This window comes from Bos grunniens, chromosome 8 (genome assembly GCF_055505025.1).
Source record: "Bos grunniens cultivar Pamir isolate PY7600 chromosome 8, Bosgru_T2T1.0, whole genome shotgun sequence".
Classification (NCBI taxonomy): Eukaryota; Metazoa; Chordata; class Mammalia; order Artiodactyla; family Bovidae; genus Bos; species Bos grunniens.
The window spans coordinates 97715635-97740144 of NC_141172.1; the positions used below are offsets into that span (position 1 = coordinate 97715635).

Here is a 24510-nt window from a genome sequence, read left to right on the forward strand (position 1 = left end):
CAAATTAGAAGGACAAATGTAATTCATAAAGATTGTGAGGTTCAATAAATTGTTGTCATTGTTATTCAGTCGCTAAGTTGTGTCTGACTCTTTGTGACCCCATGGACTGCAACACACCAGGCTTCCCTGTCCTTCACTATCTCCCAGAGCTTGCTCAAGCTCATGTCGATTGAGTCAGTGATGCCATCCAACCATTTCATACTCTGTTGCTGGCTTCTCCTCCTGCCCTCAATCTTTCCCAGAATCAGGATATTTTTTTAATGAGTAGGCTCTTCACATTAGGTGGCCAAATTATTGGAGCTTCAGCTTCAGCATCAGTCCTTCCAATGAATACTTAGGATTGATTTCCTTTAGGATTGACTGGTTTGATCTTGCAGGTCAAGGGATTCTCAAGAGTCTTTTCCAGCACCACAGTTTGAAAGCATCAATTCTTCAGCACTCAGCCTTCTTTATGGCCCAACTCTCATTAAATTAATGCTAAAGAGAGTGGGGACTGCATCTTTATTTTTCACTATGGACTTCTGAAAACATGAGACTCTGTGGATCTCAACAAGTATCATTATTTCCCTTTTAGCTAACTCACAATTTTACTTATATAAATGTGTAAATGGAAGCCTTATATTACCATGTTAAATGGTAAATGAATATTCCTTGCCACATGTAATCATGAAACATGAAAAATAAACACTGTGACAAAGAGGCATTACAAAACTCACTTCACAGAGAGGGTTGTCTACAGAAGATTTGAGTCTTGTGCATGCTTATGCTTTTTTTTTTAATAAAGAAATGAATAAATAAAGATGATTAAGTCACAGAGAGGTGATATAGACATTTGGGATCCAAATTGCAGCTTTTCCTTGATTAATCAGAAAGCTGGAGAATTTTAAAAAGAGAATGCCTCTTATGAGTCGATAGTGTTTAGTACTGTATCTATGTACCTTATCAAAACAACCCCAGTGATACAAGGGTATAATCTCTTGCTTTGGAAAACATCACATTAGATCATCTCAAAATTTCTGCTTTATTGACTATGCCAAAGCCTTTGACTGTGTGGATCACAATAAACTGTGGAAAATTCTGAAAGAGATGGGAATACCAGACCACCTGACCTGCCTCTTGAGAATCCTATATGCAGGTCAGGAAGCAACAGTTAGAACTGGACATGGGACAACAGACTGGTTCCAAATAGGAAAAGGAGTACATCAAGGCTGTATATTGTCACCCTGCTTATTTAACTTATACACAGAGTACATCATGAGAAACGCTGGGCTGGAAGAAACACAAGCTGGAATCAAGATTTCCGGGAGAAATATCAATCACCTCAGATATGCAGATGACACCACCTTTATGGCAGAAAGTGAAGAGGAACTAAAAAGCCTCTTGATGAAAGTGAAAGAGGAGAATGAAAAAGTTGGCTTAAAGCTGAACATTCAGATAACGAAGATCATGGCATCTGGTCCCATCACTTCACGGCAAATAGATGGGGAAACAGTGGAAACAGTGTCAGACTTTATTTTTCTGGGCTCCCAAATCACTGGAGATGGTGATTGCAGCCATGAAATTAAAAGACGCTTACTCCTTGGAAGGAAATTTATGACCAACCTAGATAGCATATTAAAAAGCAGAGACATTACTTTGCCAACAAAGGTCTGTCTAGTCAAGGCTGTGGTTTTTCCAGTAGTCATGTATGGATGCGAGAGTTGGACTATAAAGAAAGCTGAGTGCTGAAGAATTGATGCTTTTGAACTGTGGTGTTGGAGAAGACTCTTGAGAGTCCCTTGGACTGCGAGGAGATCCAACCAATCCATCCTAAAGGAGATCAGTCCTGGGTGTTCATTGGAGGGACTGATGTTGAAGCTGAAGCTCCAATACTTTGGCCACCTGATGCGGAGAGCTGACTCGTTGGAAAAGACCCTGATGCTGGGAAAGATTGAGGGCAGGAGGAGAAGGGGACGATTGAGGATAAGATGGTTGGATGGCATCACCAGCACAATACACATGGGTTTGGGTGGACTCCAGGAGTTGGTGAAGGACAGGGAGGCCTGGCGTGCTGCATTCATCATGAATGCAAAGAGTCAGACATGACTGAGCGACTGAACTGAACTGAGCTGTTAAAAGGAATCGAGGGAGAATTGAGAGGTAAGGAAGAAGGAGCCAAACTGGTGGTTAAAGAAGCTACAGTGAAAAAGACCCAAGTGCCAGAACATTCCATCTATGTTGCACCTGCTGCATACTGCCAAAGCAAGAACGTGGGCAAAGAAAGCCCACTTTAAAATCTATAGACAGCACGTGCATTCGGTATGCCTGCATGCCTACAAGCATGTGTCCATTCATCCATGCCCACGGACCCTTTCCATTCCTCATTGTGTAAGGTTGTATGAGTGAGTGCAGAGGTGAAGATAGTATAGATCAAGATGCTAGGAAGAAAGAAATAAGAAAAGGGAAACTACAGCACTTATGGGAGACAGTGTCAGCAAGCTGACAGAGGTACAGAAATTGCCATGGGAAGGAAGTTCAAGGAGAATACGGTCATAGCTGCCTGGTGTGGGGCCGGGGCAGGGAATACCTAGAGTTCTCCCAACATCTCCACCTCATCATGAATGCAATAAAAGGAGAGATTTTCCTGGAAATGGGGCCTTAAAGCAGTGCTCTGAAGGATTGGGGCGGGGTGGGGGGTGGACAGGAAGGATGTGACAATGGGAAAATGGGAGGCAGAGAAAATAGCTTGAGCAAAGTCAGAGAGGCCATCATTTACAGCTTCTTAGATGTTTTCTAACCGCAGAAACCAAACCCTAAAGAATCTGTCAGCACATTCGAGGCTTACTGACTGAATCCTGAAAATTTATAGTCAACAGGAGGGTTGAGCAATTCCGTTGATTTTATCATGGCATCTGTGATCTTACATGAAGAGCAAGAGGCAATTGCCTTAATGATTTATTTAAAAGACTTTTCATAGATTTCTCAATTTGAAAATTATTTTCAATAAAATATGTTGATGTGTTTATAAACACTATATTACAGTAAAGTGATCCCTTTTGGACCAGGCAGTGGCAGCGAGTATGGAGGAGTTTGCACTTCCTTGAATGAAAAGTTAGGAAATTCCTGAAAATGTTTTGAAATAACATTTAAGGCACTTGGAAATCTCAGCTGGCTGGAACACATTTGTGTTCCCAAATATTACAAGGTAACAGAGCTCACTTCCACTGATGGAGAATTCTTCCCCTTAACCACATTAGATTAGTGATTAGCGAAAGTGGCTCAGCTGTGTCCGACTCTTTGCAACCCCATGGACTGTACAGTCCACAGAATTCTCCAGGCCAGAATACTGGAGTGGGTAGCCTTTCCCTTTGCCAGGGGATCTTCCCAATCAGGGATGAAACCCAGGTCTCCCTCATTGCAGGCAGATTCTTTACCAGCTGAGCCACAAGGGAAGCCCTAACCGCATCCGTGCATTTCAATTAATTCTCTTGATGTTGTATGTGAAATAAAAAGAGGACAGTGTTGATCTTTCCTAAGAGGAAAATAATATCTTAGGAAAATGATGAAAATAAAGGATATCTTCTTCCCTCTAAAATAAAGGTGCTACATTTTTTTTAAAACTTCTATTTTAACATGAAGCAAATGAGATTCCAAGAAATTAAGTAAATGCCCCTAGTTCATTCACAAGTAAGGGAAGGAATATTAGAGTGAGGCAGCACTAGATCCCCCATCAGGCTATTACTTGAGCAGTGCTCTTGGCCCTCTCCCCATACTTGAGCCCTAGACCTGGAACCATCTCTGCTTACCTCTCTCCTCTTCCCTGGATCTGCCAACCAGAACTGAACTCAGCTTCATGTGGAATTCCATCCCCCCTGCCACCTCTAGAAGATGAGGTGCTCTTCTCCCAGTCTTCCCCATGTCAGTAAATGGTATCATCCTCTAAAAAAAGTCAGCAGATATTTTTGACTTTTTGTGGCTGCTGTAACAAATTTACCACAAACTTGGCTTAAAACCACAGAAATTTATTCTCTCACACTTCTGGAGGCCAAAACTCCAAAACTAGATGTTGGCAGTTTTAATTCCTTCTGGTGGTTTTAAAGGATTCACACCTCTTCTACCTTCTATTGGCTGTGAGCAATCCTCGGCATTCCTTGACTTGTCAATGCATGATTTTAATCTCTGTCTCTGTCTTCACATGATCTTCTCCCTAGGTCTCTGTATCTGTTTCTTTTACATTTCTTTTAAGGACATTCACATTGAATTTAGGACCTACTGTAATCTGGAATGATCTTATCTCAAGATCCTTATCTTAGTTACAGCTACAATGACCCTTATTCCAAATCAGGTCACATTCTGAGGATCCAGGTGGTCATATCTTTGGGGGACACAATTCAACCCTCCTTCCCACATCAAATCAGTCCCAAGTCCCACTGACTTGACTTCTACCATATATTCCATTGTCATTTCCTTCTTGCCACCTTTAACACCACCATTCAGGCCAATACCACCATCATCATTCCTTGGACCAGTACTGCAGCAGCCTAACTGAACCCCCTGCCTCCACATTTGGATCTTCCTATCCTTTCTCTCCACCACAATCTGAATGATTTTTTAAAATTCCTACTGTATCTCTCCTCTACTCAAAATTCACCAAAAATGTATCACTAACTTAGCATAAAATTCAGACTCCTCTCCACAGCCTCCTGATACCTCAGGCTAACCTACAGCTCCTGCCCTGCTGGTTTTTTTGATGATCCTCAGGTTGTTGGTGGTGTTCAGTCACTCAGTTGTGTCTGTCTCTTTGCAAACCCATGGACTACAGCATACCAGGCTTCCCTGCCCTTCACTAACTCCCAGAATTTGCTCAAACTCATATCCATTGAGTCGGTGAGGCCATCCAACCATCTAGTCCTCTGTTGTCCCCTTCTCCTCCTGCCCTCAATCTTTCCCAGCATCAGGGTCTTTTCCAATGAGTCAACGCTGATCCTCAGATACTTCAGGCTTATTTCCTTCTGTGAGTTTGTTCCTAGCTTTCCTTCTAACAGGTGTGCCTATTTTTGCCCCATTTGCCATCTCTGTATGGCCCGTTCCCCACCATTCAATTTCAGCTTAAATGTCACCTCCTTAAAATACCTTCCTGACCATCAAGAAGTCGTCACCCACTACCTAGGAAATTTCCATCACAGCACCTACCTTTATTTGTCCACTGAGTATCCAGCACTGTCTGACAGCTTTCTTGTTTATGCTTCTCCTGTAGGTCTTTGTTCATTCTTTTATCAGTGTCCCATTCCCACTAGAATATATGCCGTGAAATCAGAGATCCTGTCAATTTATTCACTCTTAAATCTTCAACACTAGACTTTTTGGAACATTGTAGTTTCTCAAAAAACATTTGCCAACTTACCAAATATTGAATGAATTAATTAAAGTTACAGATGCTTAAAGACCCTGACTTGTGAATGGGTAATAGGTCACAGCTGCTGAAACCCTCTGATAGGGAGAGATCTGTTGGATGAGGACCCAGGAATATCCACAGATATTTCCTCAAACTTGGGACACAAAGAGCAATTAGAGGCAAGAAATCTCCAACTGCTAGACAATCAGACCCAGAACTTTGCTTTCTTACCTTAAGTGTATATAATTCCACTCTGGAGTTGATTAGAAGGTCAATATAATTAAGGAGGGCAAGAACATCAGCATCAGTTATAGAACCTGGAGAACCTAGAATGAAAACTAAAACTTAGTTTGGCCACAGGAAAAAAACATCATTACGATAAATACAATATGGGTTTCCTATTTCCTGTGCATCATAATGATCACATATCTCATTCAACATTTACCAGATTCATATAATTGTAAATGTTTTCACTGATGACAATAAATACAGGGGGAAACAAGATGTTTTATGTAAGTGATCTGAGACCCACTCACCAACATCGGGAATTGACCAAAAAAAAAAAAAAAAAACTGAGCCACAGAGTAGCCAGAGCAACTTTGAAACAAGAGGTCAAATAAGCCACTGTTTTGCTTGATGGGATGAAAAAAAGAAGAATGGTGGTGGGGTAATCAACTTGTCCCTGTTTTCCTGGGAGCGTCTTGGTTTTGGCAGTAAATGTGATTCTGGAATCCCTTCAGTCCTGGGAAAACTGAGATGGTTGTGACTCTAAGTGGTGAGGACTCAAGGCTGAAATTTCTCATCTGTTGAATGACTTAAGTCAGTGACCCTGTTTCATTCCCAACTCAAATGTCTGCATAACATTCACTGTGGTTTCATGTGCTCTGATTTCTCTCTCTCTTACTAATTTTTTACTAATTTTTTTACTAATAATTGTGAAGGATACTTTTTAAAGTGCTCCTCCCAGCACTGCCAGCCACCTGAACGTTGGGCCCATCTCTCTGGCTCAAAGACCCCACATGCTACTTTTGCCTGGGAGCAAATGGCCTCTCCCCTAGCAACACGTGAACTCAACACACCTGGCTGCCCCCTCTCTGGACCCCTATCGCCCACCCTCCCAGTGTCTCCTGCACTTATTCCAGCCCCAGGACCCACACACTCTCAGCACTGCTCTCACCTCATGGTACGATCCTCTCACACCTGTCCCAGATTGTCCTTTCATCTTTAGTCCAAATCCATCTGCTTTCTGTCTTTCAGAGATTTCTCATAGTACCTGATTCACCATGCCCCTTCTTTTCCTGGTCTTCCATGGTAGCTCAGTTGGTAAAGAATCTGCCTGCAGTGCAGGGGACCTGGGTTCAATCCCTGGGTCTGGAAGACCCCCTGGAGAAGGAAATCTCAACCCACTCCAGTATTCCTGCCTGCAAAATTCTATGGACAGAGGAGCTTGGTGGGCTATAGTCCATGGGGTCATAAGAGTCAGACACAACTTAGTGACTAAACCACCACTTCTATCCCAATATCAGGTAGATACATATTTATTTCAATACCTGTCTTCTCTATTGTTTCCTGGATTTGGTGTCATAGAAATGACTATAATATATACTCAAGCTACTTTTTAAAAAATATACAGCTTGCATAATTTAATCCCAATTTAGGAATACCTGACAAGGCACATAATGTAAGAGGAAAAAGAAGAATGCAAAAATACATAAAATAAGCCAACAGATAAACACCCACCACCTCCAAATGTGTGGATAGCACTATTAGCTGCAGAGGGAGGAGAGTATCCCATATCTGCTTTTCTGCTGTTAATGTGTTGCTCATTGGTTTTATGCCTGATATCTCTTTTACCTGTAGTTTTAGGCACAATAACTAAAATCACGAGATCTACTCATGAGCTCAGAAACTCTCTATACATGAGTTTTCCAGCCAAAAGTAGTTTTCTTATTAGCTTTGTCTTTATATGTTATTTTAAATTAGCGGATAATTACTTTACAATATTGCGATGGTTTTTGCCATGTATCAACATGGATCAGCCTTAGGTGTACATACATCCCCTTCCTCTGGAACCTCCCCCCCATCATCCTCCCCATCCCACCCTTCTAGGTTGTCACAGAGCACTGGCTATGGGTTCCCTGTGTCACACAGTGAACTCCCACTGGCTATCTTTTTCACACATGGTAATGTACATGGTTCAATGCTATCCTCTCATATCATCCTACCCTCTCCTTCCTCCACTGTGTCCATAATGTCTGTGTCTCCTTTTTTAATGAGGCTCAGCTAGGTAGCTGCAGTTGAACGGGGGCAGATGAGTAAGTGTTAATTCAGTCCCATCTGTGGCATGGTGCCTGGGACCAATGGATGCTCCTGGGAGGCTGAAATGGATACTGCCGAGCCTCTGCCCACAAGGAGTCTGCTATCTGGACAGGAAAATGAACATGCAGATAAGTCAGAAAACATAAAAAAGTTTGAAATAAGCAGACCCAAGCCAGGACTGTGGAAATACGGAAGAAGAACTGACTATTCCAGATCAAGAGAATCCAGAAAAGCTTTACAACAAAGATTCTTTTTAAGCTCAGCCTTGAAGAATGAGTATGAGAAAGTAATGAGGGTGTTAGTGGGCAGCATGAGTGATGACAAAGGTGCCTGATCTTGAAGGGTCTTGAACACCATGCGCATGAATTTGAGCTTTATTCAGTACACTGTGGACATGTCAGAAGTACTTTGAGAAGGAATCTGACATGAAAAGAGCTTTGCTTCTAAAAGTTCACACTGGTACCCACACACAGGGTGAGTGGGACACAGATAGAGCAGGGCCCTGTAGGGAGAGAGGGATTGTGAGACAGAGACTTTAGGAAGGGAAAAACAACAGATTTAAGGGCTGACTGAAGACAGAGGAAGATGTAGAAGGGGCTAGATAACTCTGAGATTTTGAACTAAAGAAATTTTTTACTTCTTATTGAAACTGGGAGCAAAAATGACTGGGAGGGAGAAGATACTTTTGCTCTGGGTCATCCTGGCCTAGTGCTCATTCTTACTTGGAAAGATTACCAGGACTGAATATCAGCTCTTGCCATGATTTCTGGGAATGGCAATCATCACTTTTTTCAAATAGATAATACTTAGCACTCCTCTTGGGCTAAGACTTTTATCCACTACTTCAGTGATCAGCTCTAATCAACAGTCAAGGGGACTTTTGAACTCATCAGGATATTTCTGCCAACTTCCCCCATCCCAAGACACTAATGAACCTCCTTCAGTCACCCCCAAACGGGTCCATGAAAGGCATAAAGAACACAAAGCAAAAAGAACAAGGGGTTTAGAATCAGAACTGGCCTCCAAAACTGAGGCCTTCTCTCCTTCCCCACTGCATGACCTGTGGGCAAATTTCTTAACAATTCTGTAGGTGATGAGGCTCAAAATGCAATTGGGCTCTGCGTTCTTCATCATCAAAGGGCTGGGTAGTGATGGCTTTTGTGACCACCCAAGGCTGCCTTCAGGTTGGATGTTGGCTTCATCCATTATCTGCTTATAGCAGCAGCATCCTTACTATGAGCCACAGTGAGAATAGACCAAACACCCTACTCAGGGCAGCATGGACAGATGAGTAATTATCAGCTAATTCTCGTCAGTGAGAAAAGCCAGGGCAGACAAAGCAGGCTAAGCCTCCAGAAGAAATGAACTGTTCCTCCACAAGCACACAGCCCTGGCTCGGTTTGTGTGCCTGGGGAGCATTTCATTTCGAACACTGTTATCATCACCATTAATACCTTACATCTGTACAGTGCTTTATAGTTTAAAAGCATTTTCATATTCATTATTTGATCCCCACAGAATCTCTCAGAGCTACAGATTTGTATGCCTATTTTACAGTTGCTAATAATTATGATTATGCATTAGTAATATGGCTTCCCAGGTGGCTCAGTGGTAAAATTGTCCACATGCCAATGCAGGAGACACAGGAGAACCAAGTTCAAGCCCTGGGTCGGGGACATCCCCTGGAGGAAGAGATGGCAACCCACTCCAGTATTCTTGCTGGGATAATCCCATGAACAGAGGAGCCTGACAGTCCATGGGGTTGCAGAGTCGGACACGACTGAGCACATGCACACATAGGTAATATAACATGCTAATTACACTATATTATTAATTATTATACTGTGTTCCATGTATTGTGCTAAAAATTGTTTGTATTACCTAATTTAATTCTCACAACTCCAAGTGGTAGGCAATACTAGTTCCCCTACTTTACTAAGGAAGAAACTGAGACACTGAGAAGTTAAGTCAATTCCACAAGGCCCTACACCAGGTTTCCCTGGATCCAGAGCCCTCCCTGTTAACCACCGACCAGGCTGTTTTTTCAGTCGCAGCCAGAGGAGGCAGAGCACGGTTACGAGCTGCATCAGAGGTTATAGAGTCAGTAAGTATACAGTTGCAAATTAACCTATGATCCCTTACTCTTGAACTTATGTTGCCCCTACTACTCTTTGCCTCCACATGTGCTTAAAGAACACAGTGGTAAAAACCAATTCCCATTCTCTCATGATCATGAGATAAGTGTGTAAGAAATGACCACTGAGCATCCATGAAACCCTCTTGGGTCTCACTAATCTCCCAGTCTGTCCTTTTCCCCTCACTGATACTACAGCCACTGAGTGCTGCCTGCATTGGGACTTCTTGCATTTGACCCTCTAGCAAACCCCCTTCCTGGGTTTACTGGGCTTCCTGGTCAATGATGTCTGCTGAGAGACCCAATTTCTTGACCCACTAGAGCCCACTGAAGAAGCCTGCCAAGTGTAAACCCAGATACTGGTCATTCTTCCAAATCTTCTTGAGATCCATAAATATTCTTAAGATGATGCAAGCTCAGCTAGTTTCTGTTTTGTCTTCATTACCCTAAGGAATCCATGGCCTCTTAGGGGATACCAGAGTAGTGGTTGATTGGCTACTGCAATAGCCTCCTTCCTAACTGGGCTCTTTTCAGTCCTTCTTCTTGCTCAAAACATATGCCCCATGACATAAGGGCAATTTTTCCATAACAGAAATATGATTTTGCCACATCCCTGCTCAAAAACCTTCACTGATTTCTACTTACGTAAGAATTGGCTGTAAATGCTACATCCCATATTGATTCAATACTCGATTCCTGGCTTTTTCCCATCTGTTCCTACCCACTATTATCATTTCATTTATTCCCCATGGGACCTTCATGTTCTCACCCTGTGCTTTGCTCAGGATGTTAACTCTGCCACAATGTCTTCTCCTTCATTCTTAAGTCTGATCATCATTTTTCAAGGCTTACTTCAAAAATTTCACCTGTCCATCAATTCTTTCCAAAACACTCCTCTCAGAATACCTTCCTCTTAGTGGTGTTACATATTCCCCAAACATGTTATTTGTGCTATGTTAGAATTATTTTAATGAATGAGAGCCATACATGTATTTATATCCCCTACTTGATTGAGAGTACCTGGAGGGAAAGAATTAGGTATCATTCATTTCTGTCTTTCTTTTCAAACATAAAATAATGTTTTATACAGTACTGAGCCTGATAAGGTGGAAAGTACTAGACTTGGGAATTGGAAGATGGCAGGGTAAAACCTTAGCTGATGATTGATGACCACGAACTAGCAGATCCCAGCAGAGAAGCAGACTGTCCTCTCCAGGTTTCTTTCCACCCCCACACCAAGTCCCAGGTCTCTGCTCTCTTCAGAGATGTGCCAGAGCTGGTGGCTGGGGTCAGCATTGATCCCATGCCCTCCCTCCTCGTTGCTACACCAGCTTCTGCTGCTTGTCACTGACCTGTGGCCGCTGTATAATCAACGTTGGTACCTTTGACATTGGCACATATAGTCTAGGCACCCATACTGTCTGTATTCTTCCATGCCTTTTATTTTTCATTTGGTGATATGATCCTGAGACTTACTACATTTTAATTGAATGTAGCTTTATTTCATCAACTCTGAATCATAAACACCATGGTATCTGATGTTAATAAAAGCCTCAGGTAGTCAGAGAAAAGAGATATTTGCAAATCAGTGTCACAGTTTCCATAAGGTAATGGTCCTGCTGGAAAACATTGCTCTTTTCCATTCCTCCCACCACTCCACTTCCTGCAGGGACACTGGGCCCTGCCACCCCTGTCACCATGGAAAAGTGTGTCCAGTGAAACACCCATCTCCGTGAGCCAGGCAGTTCAACACCCTCTGGGTGTGAAGTGGGGAGGGGGACAAGGCAGACACCTGACTGTGCCTTTCTCGGATAACACCCATGAAGAATAGTCTGGGGGAAACTGCTACCCACCAATGCTCTGGATTATCATTTCATTTGGCATTTTGTTTCTGAGCCAGCTTTCCAAGTCTAAAAGACAGCCCTCCGTGGGAGAAAGGTCATATCAAGAGCCATTTCCCCCTCATTTGTGTCAGATAAAACGAGTCTTGTTCTGTCAGCCTTCCACATTTAGCATTTCCACTTCAGCCGCCCCTGGGAATTTCCTCTATCTGAAGAAGACCTAATTAGACCCGCAACCGGGCTGGCTGGCCATGGAGCACTCTGGATCCCAAATGTCAAAGATTTCCATCCAAGAGACTCTGACCTATTTCTCACATTACCCTGTCTGCAAAGGCCTCGTTAACAAACCAAAGACTTATCTGTTCTAGAGAATCTATTCCCTGGCCCCAAGAAGGAAATTTGGTTCTGTATGAAGCATTCTTCCTTCACAGGGGATGCCCCTGGGGACTCAGCAACTTATCGCTAAAGCTGTCTTCAACCATCCCCACGACCTGGCGCAACGGACTTGCCCTCTGTCTATACCCCTCATTCACTCCATATAGATGTATCTCTTGGTACCCACAGTGTATTACTAGTTGTATTTATTTAGACAGTTTTCTTTTCTACCAGGTCCTAGGTCTTGAGAGTATCTAATCCATCTCAATACCCTCAGCTTAACCCAAGGCCTGGCACAGGGGATCCATGATGGTTGTCCTGAATTTTCTTACTCCTGGGATGCCCCAATAGGTGATCTAGAAGGCCAGCCAGGATGCCAGACAAGCAACATGGGACCAGAGCATGAGTTCCAAGAGGCGGATAAGGGTGTCTTTCTCTAGGAAAGAAGCTACAGAACATGAAGAAAACTCCAGGCCAAGTCCTTGAGACAAAGGTAAGAGTCTGAACTGGGAATACCAAATATTCACATTGAGTCTAAAATCTTAGGGTGGGACAGTTACTAGAGACAGAGTGTCATCTGTATACTAGAGCAAATCACGGCAGATCAAAGACAAGCCAGAAAGGCTTAGAACCATGAGCCAATGAGGCTTAAACATGGTTAAGGTATTATAAATACACTGGAACTCAAGCCTGAACAACCTTGAATGCCAGCCTGTGGGGTTTGAATAGTATTCTCTGGGGCAACAGCCAAATGGCCTCATGGTACCTAGGGCTAACTGGCTTCTACCAACTGGAACCTAGCGTGAAACCAGATTATTTGAGAAGAGTGGTGTAACTTCTCAGATTCAGTTCAGTCGCTCAGTCATGTCCTACTCTTTGTGATCCCATGAACCGCAGCACGCCAGACCTCCCTGTCCATCACCAACTCCCGGAGTCCACCCAAATTCATGTCCATTAAGTCGGTGATGCCATCCAACCATCTCATCCTCTGTCGTCCCCTTCTCCTCCTGCCCCCAATCTTTCCCAGCATCAGGGTCTTTTCAAATGAGTCAACTCTTCGCATCAGGTGCCGAAAGTATTGGAGTTTGAGTTTCAACATCAGTCCCTCCAATGAACACCCAGGACTGATCTCCTTTAGGATCAACTGGTTGGATCTCCTTGCAGTCCAAGGGACTCTCAGGAGTCTTCTCCAACACCACAGTTCAAAAGCATCAATTCTTCAGCACTCAGATTTCTTTATAGTCCAACTCTCACATCCATACATGACCACTGGAAAAACCATAGCCTTGACTAGACAGACCTTTGTTGGCAAAGTAATGTCTCTGCTTTTTAATATGCTTCTCAGATTAATAGGATTTTAACTTGAATTTTGTCTCTGAGTCTAACACAGGGGAAGGCACCAATGCGATTCAAAGAATCTCGGCACAATGATAGATGAACTTTATAAACTTCACCTAAAATGGCAGGTTTCAAATGTGGAAAGAGAGGCCATCATAGCTTTCTCACTTATTCTCTGGGCCTCAGCAACATCCTTTGTAAAATGAGGATTTGAAGTTTTCCTCGGAGTTCATAATCCATGAAGCTGTAAAGCATGTTTTTTTAAGAAAGCACCAAATAAAAACTGCAATTCTACCTGTTAACAGCTTGCTGGGAGCTCTGTGATGCTCTGAGGGCCTCCATGTCCCTAGGCTGTCAGGTCCTGACACTGAGCAGGGCCTGAGACTGCAGCACCTGACACGATGTCTCCAGGACCTGGAGCTGAGAGGCCTTTGCCTGGACAATTTCTGAGAAATCCAGATACTGTACAGAGATTATCCCAAACTGAGGCCGTCCTACCTGACCTGCCTGGTTCCCATATCTTTCCATCTAATCAAAATAATCAAATTCTGCTAAGAAAAAAAAAAGCCCAAGCCCAAAGTCCTGATCATTAGCTTTAGTTTAGAAAGTCAATATTTATTTTTTTAAAAAAGAAAGAAGTGTGCAAGTAGAGCCCTTAACCAATGTCACAAATCTGGAGAGAGGAAGAACTGGGAAACAAAACCTTGTCTTCCAGCCTCAGACACATTGTCTTAAAAACTGATTCAATCATGGGTTTATTTTTTCAAATGGCAGAATAATGAAAGTATAATAAAATGGGAATAAAACAGGAAGTAAATTCAATTCAAATATTAAGGGGCAAAGTACAAACAACCAAGAAAATTAACTCTTCAAATAGCTGACACAAGCACAGAATACCAAGGCCCTAGTTAATTGCCTTTATTTCGTGAAAATGTGAAATGGGGTTTGATCAAGCCTAGCAATGATCCAAGTTTTCATCTGGACAACTAATGTTCAGCGCATGGAAAGTTGATCAGGTTTGCTAAGCTGAAAAGAGGTAAAGGAAGGACTGGATGTAATTCTGGATGGGCCCGAAATGTGGAGTTCCATATGGGAATGCAGTAAGTGGGATAAATGGATCCCCCAACCCTGCCCCAGTCCTGTGGCTGCATCTCTGAAACCTGAGTTGCAGAGAATCTGCACAAATGCTTAGACCACATGAACTCCCTTCCTGAGCCTCAGTTTTCACAGCCCCAAAATGGGGATCCTAAGAACCATTTCTCAGAGCATAACAGGAACGACATGGAAATCCCCTGGTAAGCCATTGCTAATGGAAGTGTAAGAGCATCATTACTAAACTATTGACAGGACCAGGGAGGTTTGCTTCTGATTCTGTGATTTAGTGAACCTGCTTTTTGTAACAAATGACAAAAACATTCCACAGAGGAAGAGCAGAAAGGAGTGAAGGAGAGGTATTTAACAACCTAGCAAAACAACCTTGCTGCCTGCTAGCCAAACCATAAATCTAAATGGCAAAACCAGAAAAAGAAAAAAAAAAAAAAGATGTGCAGTACTTTAGAATAAATGTGTCAAATATCTTCTGCGCAATTATCTAAGCAGTTTCTTGTTTAGGAAGATTTTCGGAGAAAGCTGGTCATCAGATGCAGCTGCCCACCTGGACTGCTTTACTTCACATCGTTCTCAAAGATGTGACTTTGAGAAGGACATCACCCTGGAAAACAGGAGGGCTGGGTTCTGCACTTGCTTCTCTGTGTGTCCTCGGGCACATCCCATCCCCTCTTTGGGTTTCAGATTTCTCATCTACGACATGAAGGTTCAGTCCAGAGATACTATCATTTTTAATGCTGAGTCTCTCATTTTAGCTGTTGCTTTTGACTTGTTAGCTTCTTAACACACCTGTGTGGGAAACTTTCATGTAATGAGAGGCTGGGCTGCCCAGGTATGACACCAAATGGTGGGTGCCTTGGCTTCTTCCTTCTTTGGACTTTTCCAGAAGTAGATGAAATGAAAAGACAGGACGGGGATGGGGAGGACGGGGTCCTAGTCCAGGAGTTTCCCTTCCATCAACGGCCTTCCTTCCTTATCTCCCCTTCTAAACCACTTCCCAATCCCACACTCCCCAATTCAGACTGTCAGTGCCCTCTCAAAACTACTGTTATCTAATGCCCTTCTCAAAATCAGGATGCTGAGAGCTCCATGTGTACCTATGACACTGACATGTAATACTGACTGTAACTAAACCACAGCTATTATCTCAGTATAAGAGAGGACCCAGGAATCATTTTCAACTTCTGTCAGTCAATAATAAGACATATTCTAAGTTGTGCCAGGAGAAGATAATGAAGGCCAATTAGTGCAGGAGGAGAGTTTTTAACATAGTATGTTCTTGTCCATTTTACACTCTTCCTCAACTGTCCCCATCTAATAAAACTTCCTAGCTCTAAAATATTTTCTAAAATAAATGAATACATACATGACCGTCTAACAGGGCCCTCTGTGTACATGCTCTTTCTCACGCTCCAGGTACTGCTATGTGCTTTCAGCCAACAAGAGCTATCAAGGAGTTGTGCCAAGGCAACTCTACCCTCACTTTGAATTCAGTGTGTCTGCAACCCGAGTGGTTTATCTACCACGGTCACTCTTTACACCTCTGTGTGTGTGTGTGCGTGTGCGTGTGTGTGTGTGTGTGCTCACATGCACATACGCACACAAGTTTGACCCACAGTGGGACACAAAAACTATCTAAGAATGGATCTGGATTTTCCAGATTTATTTTTCCTGTTGGCTGTTAAATTATAATTAAATTGCAAAAGTTTCCATATCTTGAGACTCTTTCAAGAAAATAGGCAAAGAAACCGGTGAAGATCAGAAGATAATCAGGAGGGCTCTGACTGGCTTGTCCCTACACTTGGCTTGCCTGGATTACATGCAGATTGATGAAGTTCCTGCTCTCCTCTCCATGCCTTACCACCTAGATCAATCAAGGTCACTCCTTTTGCCCCAGAGAAGTGATCTGCTTGGACATACTCCTGTAGTTGGAAATAGGACAGGGTGAGCTTCGACAGAAAATACAGAGGAGTCCACTGTCCCGTAAGGTATTTCAGAATCTTACCTGTACTACAGCCCTGACAGATGGCCCAGCTATAGAGACTCCTTACATTTCCTAGCACTCATTCAAGAACCTGCCCCCTGACTTCCTAAGCAGAGCATCTTGTAAATGCTCAGAGAAGCCCTCAAAGGCTCTCTGTTTGACCTGATATTCTCTGGAAGACTTAACCTAGTAGTGGCTTAGTGCCTGTTGTTCAATAGTTAAGTCTGTACTTATAACTCACAGTTGTCCATTTTACGTAATTTATAATAGCAAAAAAAGAGAGAGAGAGAGAGAGAAACAAACTAAAATCCAACAAAAAGCGATTAGTTACAAAAAGTATGGTAAACCTAGACAATGGGACACTATAAAAATTAGACACACCTACATACTTATATACTTAGCAATATACTGCCAAGTAAACAGGTATAGTACAATCTCATTTACAGAAAAGACTCTGGACAGTAATACACCTAATTCTTAATTATACTTATTCACGAGTGGTGAAATTACAGTTGCTGTTGGTATTGCATTCACTTTGCTTATATGTATTTTCTAATTTTAAAGAGTAAATTTATAGTTTGTATAATATTTTGAAGTTAAAATAGTTAAATAAGGGTTGATTAGTCCTGATGGCATTTAGCATTCCTCCAACACTAAGACTATGAAACTGATTACCTGAAGCCAAATAACTAATGCTGTGCCCCCTCCCCCAACTAACCATACATACACACATAAGCTTACACACACCCACACACATGGCTAATCTAAAGACTCCTTTTCATCCCCTGCATATATGTCACCAGCAATGGCCAAAAAGTCCATCTCTGGGACACGATATTGCAATGATAAGTCTCACAGTGATGGCAGGAATTTCAATGGCCACATTCAAAATGACAACATGACTGAAATAACACCAGCACTCTGCAAATAATAAACAGGATGGAGTGCTGCTTGGCTCAGGTGAACTCCACAGTTTGTTTTCGTTTCATTGTATTCCCCCTCTCACAAAGCCAAGACTTGCCTTTGGATCTCACGGGCCTAGGACACTATTATTTTGACAGTTGTTCGGTGGCATTGCAGAGGATGAAAGAACACTGGTTAGCTTTCCATGTAAACACACCACCCACTCCAAGCAGCATAAACACTATTATTTTGAGTTGATGGATGAGATTTATAGATGTGTGTGCAGAGGGCAAGTTGAAAATTAGTAAGGAGAAGTTGAGAATTAGAATGAAGAGAATACATGTGATTCATTTGTCTATAAAATAGACCAAGAATTGAATTTGTATAAAGATAAATACATTTTAATTAGAAGCTGATATCTCAAATATCAGATCAAGATTAAGCTCAATAGCAAATGCAAATCCTTCTACCTCTCAGGAGTGTTCAGGATTTAGTTCTAATAAGATAATAGATCTGAAAGTCCTTTGTACCTTTTGTGAGAAGTTCTTATTGTCGTATGAGTAAAAGTAATAAACATTTAATTTTACTCTGATTTCTTAAGAACACTAACTTTCAACAAAGATCTGTTCTTGCCTACTGTGTTAGGATATACAAAACCATATTAGAAACATCATTATTTTTCTTTGTTGAAAGAAAAAAAAAAAAAAAACTTAACCCAGCATCTAGAACCTCACAAACATGTAAAACATAAGGAAAAAAATCTCCATTCGAATAGCCATATGAGTCCTTGCTTTAATATACTAAAAATATTCCATCGAAAGAAAGTTACAATTTAAAATGTTATTTGCATCAAGTCACCTTGATGCCAAGTGTCAAATACTTTGAAACAAATACTAAGATATCAAGTCTCTAAAAAATCTTTTATACAAAGTAATACTTTCAGAGCCTTTATATATGGGTACTCCATATGTTTTTCATTGTTGACCTAAGAAAGGGATATAAGAATCATGTTTTATTGTTGAAAACTCTGATGATGAGGTGATTAATAGGCAGAAACTTTCAGGACCAGTATTCGAATCCACCTTTGATTCCAAGTCTCTTGCCCTTTTACTTTAAATGAGTTGCCTCTTTTCCTTGCCCAGTGGGTAGCACTGTTACGTACTGAATATAGGCTAACTACTTGAAAACCTCTGATTTCTACAGAGGAGTAGCTTATGGAAAATGGCTTGTGCTAAGCAGATCACTCTAAGCACCACACGTGATCTCCTGGTTGCCTAACTCATGACTGCAATGAAGTCACAGTTATCCTAATTACCCATCATCACATGAACGAGATATGCAGGAAAGGTGTTTCCTCCCAAACACTGAGCATTTGAATCATTGCTTATGATGGAAACAACCTTAGGGACTGACCCAAGAGAAAACAGTAGTCATATAATTTAAAGATATATTCTATTAACAGGAAGATGTGCAGGTTACTGATGCATAGGAGTGGATTTGTTACTGTCATTCTTATATAGGCTCCATGTGAGTTGAAAAAGAATGGAAATAATGATCTGAGATACTGTGTTAGAATTAAGAGAAAAGTGTTCCCCTAAAACCAATGGTTAGAAAACATATGAAAAGCATTTTGGGACAATAGAGAAAGTCCAAATTTTATAATCTCAATACCCTGGTTTTTAAAACTGAGTTCTAAGATCTTGGGCCAATTTTTCAATCTTTTTGATCCTTAATTCTTCACATGTTAATAAGTTTCTACAGATCTCACAGTTAGATAAGCCAGGACTCAAACTCAAATTCCATTCAGGAGAAGCCTGTTGCACATTTCAGAAGACAAATGAGCCTGCACGTGTGGAGGGTACAGACCAGGGAACCTGACCCTCCCCTGAGGGATGCCAGAGACCAGGTAATGGTGGAGGGCACATGAGAGAAGTTGTTTAGGAAAAGAAATGCTAATGGAAAGGGGAATTTCAAGCCAAAACTACTGCGAGACTCAAAGACCAGAGGAATTTGATGAAGCTATTTGAGGTTCTGAGGGAATAGATTTCCAAAGAAAGTTGGTTCCCCAATTTGTGGAAAACCAAAATCCTGAAAATCCTGAAAGCTCTGTAAGCACATTTTGATGACATGAGTTCACATTCATTAAGTATTTTTGATCTAGAATCAAGAGGGAGAAACAGATACATAGTGTCAAGCTATAAACTAGGCAGAGTAGAGAGGGAAAAAGTAAGAATAAGAAAGGAGAAAAGCTGCCAGCCTGAGGTCTCCAAGGTGAGTCTTATAAGGAATGTTTTATCTCAGGGGTGATGCCCTTTTTGATCCCCTCTGCTGCTTGCACATTTCTCCTCCCCATTCCCTAATTCCTACTCCAAAACAAAAACAAATAAGTCAGCTTCGTTAAAGGGTATATCATTAGACCCACCTCACTGTTGCTGTCTTCATCCCCTGAAGAGTTTAGAACTTGGTGACTCTTTCACCACTTCTCTCACCATCTTGATAAAAGTCTTGATGACGTCATCATCCATGTGGATTTCTCATCTACTGGCTGGCCTCTCCACTGCTATCCTTGTTACTTCTCGGACCTTATCAATCAATACTACACCTGTCTGGAATTTCTCTCCTTAACACCCCATTTTTGGACACCCTCCTCCTGTCTTACGAGCTCACATAATCTACCATGTCCACACCTATAATTCTTTGGCCCAGCGAAGAGCTCCAATCCACTGGGTTTGCAAATTTGTTACTTTCCATCATCTCTATCATATCCTCGCTTTCTTCTTCCCCATGTGGGTTTCCTCAGTGTACTTCATAATCACTCCCTTGCACCTTCTACTTCTTGTCCTATCCATCAAGCTCCTCTGGGAAAACTCTAACCCTGGTCTGCAGTGGCTATCGGCACAAACTCTCTGCATTTGTGACAAAATATGCCTCAGATTAATTGGAAGACTGGACAGACTCTATTCAAGTGTGGCAATTCCCTCCAACCAAAGAATTAACTGACTCTTGCATATACACTGTTGATGCAGGTAAAAGAAAACAAAGCATTATTGACTCAGATTAAGAAAAGTAGGTTGAAGGGAAGTAAGAAGGAGTATAATTTGAATTTACATCTGAATAATAAGTCTCTGACTTTAAAATAAAGTAAGTGAAACTGCTAAAGTATTGCCAGGCAGAAGACAGACTGATTAAATAATAAAAAGCTTTCTTGTTTGCATTTAGCAAACTGCTGATAGTATGTAAAATGAAAGATAATACATTTCTTAACAGAATTAGTCTCTTAGTCAAACAGAAATCATTAACATCTTCTTAACCATCAAGGGGCTTCCCTGGTGGCTCAGAGGTTAAAGCGTCTGCCTGCAATGCAGGAGACCTGGGTTCAATCCCTGGGTCAGGAAGATCCCCTGGAGAAGGAAATGGCAACCCACTCCAGTATTCTTGCCTGGAGAATCCCATGGACGGAGGAGCCTGGTGGGCTACAGTCCACAGGGACAAAGAGTCGGCAAAGAGTCGGACACAACTGAACAACTTCATTTTCACTTAACCATTAAGACTTGTTAATAAATTTCTTCATGAAAAATAGGAATAAAGGCTTTAAAAGGTAAAATTTATGACACTGCTATAATCATAAAGTTAATAAATGTTGATCATAGAAAATTTGAAAAATACAGACAAGAAATGTCTGGAACAAAGTGAGCACTCAATAACTATTTTCTTACATCATTAAACATTATTTGTAGATACTGTTGACTACATCCTATTGATACTACCTAAGACTGGATCATTACCCTATATCATGGTATTTATATTGCTTCCTTAAAAAAAAAAAAAAAAAAATATATATATATATATATAAACTGCCAAGAACTTTGTAAAACATGAGTGCATGAAGTTAGTTTTGTTAGATCATAATAGGAAAGTGAAATAAAAGAGTCAACAACAGATACGGTCAGCTTTAAGGCTTCTTATTGGCAAAGCTAACTTGCCTTCTAGAAAGTTCCTATGCTCTGGAAACGTGGTTACTGGTTTTTACCCCCCATAGTGGAAGAGTTCCTAGGAAGGTAGACAAGCACACAAAGTACCTTGAAAAAAGTGAGGAAGTTTAAATTCAGACCTGGCCAATTAGGATAGCTGACCTGGGCCCTTGGGATAACTGTACAGCTCACTTCCCCTCACAAGAGTAATTTTGTTACCTACCAAGTCCAAGCTCACTCTTCTCACCTGCACTGACAGACCAAGAAATCCTAGAGACTGTTGAGGCAAAGGCCAGCTGACTGAGAAGATAGCAGACTAATGTCTCAAAATAACTATCTTCTCAGGGTCTGGATGCCAGGTTCTTTATAGACTGGTGGGGGTGAGGGAGGTGGGTTGGAGCTGGAAACAAAGTAAAAAGGCCATTAATCTTATAAATATCTCCTAAAATGGCAATTCCCAGGCAGGGGATGTGTTAATTTCTTCCTTCCTGCCATCCACAAGTGGACAGGGTCCTGAACAAAGACTTTAGTTTAACAGGCAGAGGTGCAGGATTCTCTGAGGCATAGCCATTATGCATAGTTATAATAACAAAAGCAATGAAAAGCAAGTCAAAGAACCAGTTCTAACATGGAGTCACAATTGGCTCTTCCCTGCAAAAATTTTACTTAAGGATCAGATAGCTCTGAATGATGCACAGCGGTGCCTAACGTATGTCAACAGGAGAAGACTCCACCAAGAAAATCAGCAAGGTCCTAGACTGCTGTTGACCTCAGATGCCCATCCATACAATTATCTCTCCACCAATGGGTCTTAGACAAAGGCACATCCAAATCTTCTGGGGGCATGTTAAAGTTGATAACACACACACACACACACACACACACACCCTTACATTCCTGTATCCATGGTCTAAAGACTGTAACTCAGTAAGTCTTAGATTGGAGCTAGGAATTTGTATTTTTAATATTGTCCCTAGGCAATTCTAGTGTAGATGAGCCTCTTATAAAGAGCTAATTTCTGAAAACCTACCAAGGCTTTAATTTTCATAGAAGTTCTCATGAGAGAGTTATCGCTTCTTTTTAAATTTGACTAGGAGAGGTTCTTAAAAAAAATATTTTGAAGATAAAGTGTATTTAAGTTGTCAAATTTTTAATGGTTATTTTGTCCTCGAGCATACTCCAATATCAGTTTCTTTCAAAGAATTCTCAAAAGTATCTTATACTTTTCATAAGCTTGTGATTTTGTAATCAAAACTTTATTTGCTATCCTTTCCTTCCTTAAAAATGTATGTTAAAATGTATTTTAATATACAGGAAATTATTTTAGACTTGCTTATCAATGCTTGCGTGGTACTTTCTTACTACCTCATCCTCTGATCCGAGATGGCAATAGTTGGGTTAAAGCTGACTGCACCAGCCATTCACTCATGGCTTCCCATTGAGCTGGTCTCCCAATACTTGTCTTTCCATTAGCAGCAGTGCCAGCAACAGTAAGGCATTCATTGAGCACATACCAGGTATAAAACCATGTATGGAAACTTCTAGAGATCACCTTGGCTCCCTGATGACAGTCAATGCTACCTTGTAGCTCACTAGATGTCATTAGATTTTTTGCTTCTACCAATATAAACAAATACAAAATATACATTCTCTTAAAACACAAATAAAACATCACACATACTGTTCAAGTATATTTTCAGACTCTAATAAGCATTAAATGAATGTATGAGGAAATTAATAAATGCTATAACAAGTATTTGAGAAATTAGGTACACATAGGTAACATATAATAGATCTCTGCATTAGGTAGAAAACTGGCCATTGTTCCACATGGCCATAACCCTTGATCTTTGGGCTTTCTTTTCCACCAAATAGGAATTATTTGCCTTTCTACCAGACAAAAATCTACTAGTCACCATGGTATCCCTATAGAACTAGAGCAGCAGTCCCCAATCTTTTTGACACTAGGGATGGATTTTGTGGAAGACAATTCTTCCACAGGCTGGGGGTGGTGGGCAGAAGGTTTCAGGATGTTTCAATCACATCACATGTATCGTGTGCTTTATCTTTAATCTAATGCTACTGCTGCTGATCTGACAGGAGGCACCGATCTGAGGCCTGGAAGCTGGGGGATCCCTGAGCTATAGATAGCTCAGTCAGTAGAAAGTCTGTTGAACTTCACTGACACTGTAACACCAGAAGACACAGGAGCCTCATTTGCCTACTTCCAAGTCTGGGGTAGTTTTCATGACAATCTGAAGTCTGTGAAAATATTACAGCTGATAAACTAGTGCTGTCAATGAGCGGGTGAGGAATCTTTTCTTAGAAATGTGGCAAAGCTTTCTGTGATCAAGTACCAAAAATTTAAAAAACAGAAAGGAAGGGAGGGAGGGAGGGAGAGAGGAAAGGAAAGGAAGAAGGGAGGGAAAGGGAGGGGGGTAGAGAGAGAAAAAAAAAGAAGAAAACAGGATTTCAAGTTTTACCCTCGTATTTCATGCCTAGAGTTTGGATTCACTCAAAGTATGCTATTTTCTTAGGGATTTTACCCAATACTGTTTATAATTCTGTCAAAATCAAGGCAATCTGAATTGCATACTAACAGTATCTCAATAAATACAGCATTATGCTTGAAAGACTAGAGGAATGCTAAATTTACTTATGGTTTGTTCAGGTAACAGCGTTGATGTATTCTGATGGCAAATATTCTGTGGTTAAGTCAGATATGCTACATGTTCACTGTTAATATACTACTTTACTTTATGCTGGTTTTGATATATACATTTCTATTTGGACACGACTGAGTGACTGAACTGAACTGATTTGGACTTTTTATTCCTTTAGGTGAAAGGGCATGACAACTTTTGTACACAGTTTTTAAAGGTTACTCTCCATTTATAGCTACTACAAAATACTGGCTATATTCCTGATGTTGTACATCCCAGTAGACCGTCTTACACACCCAACACTTGTACACGCCCGCACCCCTGTGTCACTCTTGTCCTACCTCTCCACTGGTAACCACTAGCTTGTTCTTTATACCCGTAAGTCTGCTTCTTTTTTGCTATATTCAGTAGTTTGTTGTATACTTTTTTTAGATTCCACATATAAGTTCTACCAAACAATATTTGTGTTTCTCTGGCTTTTTTCACTTAGCATTTTTGTTG

At 41.3% G+C, this 24510-nt stretch overlaps 1 long non-coding RNA gene across 13 annotated transcripts in view; it reads right to left on the minus strand.

The window, feature by feature from the left end:
• LOC147367752 (uncharacterized) overlaps nucleotides 1-24510 on the minus strand; it is a 604096-nt gene that overhangs the window by 295371 nt on the left and 284215 nt on the right. For 12 of the 13 annotated variants that reach the window (XR_015132067.1, XR_015132069.1, XR_015132074.1 and 9 more), the window contains one exon: nucleotides 5606-5700. This is a non-coding gene — a long non-coding RNA (uncharacterized LOC147367752). Of the gene's footprint in view, nucleotides 1-3790; nucleotides 3919-5172; nucleotides 5273-5605; nucleotides 5701-24510 lie in introns of those variants that run through there. The other variant, XR_015132066.1, reaches the window with a different exon arrangement.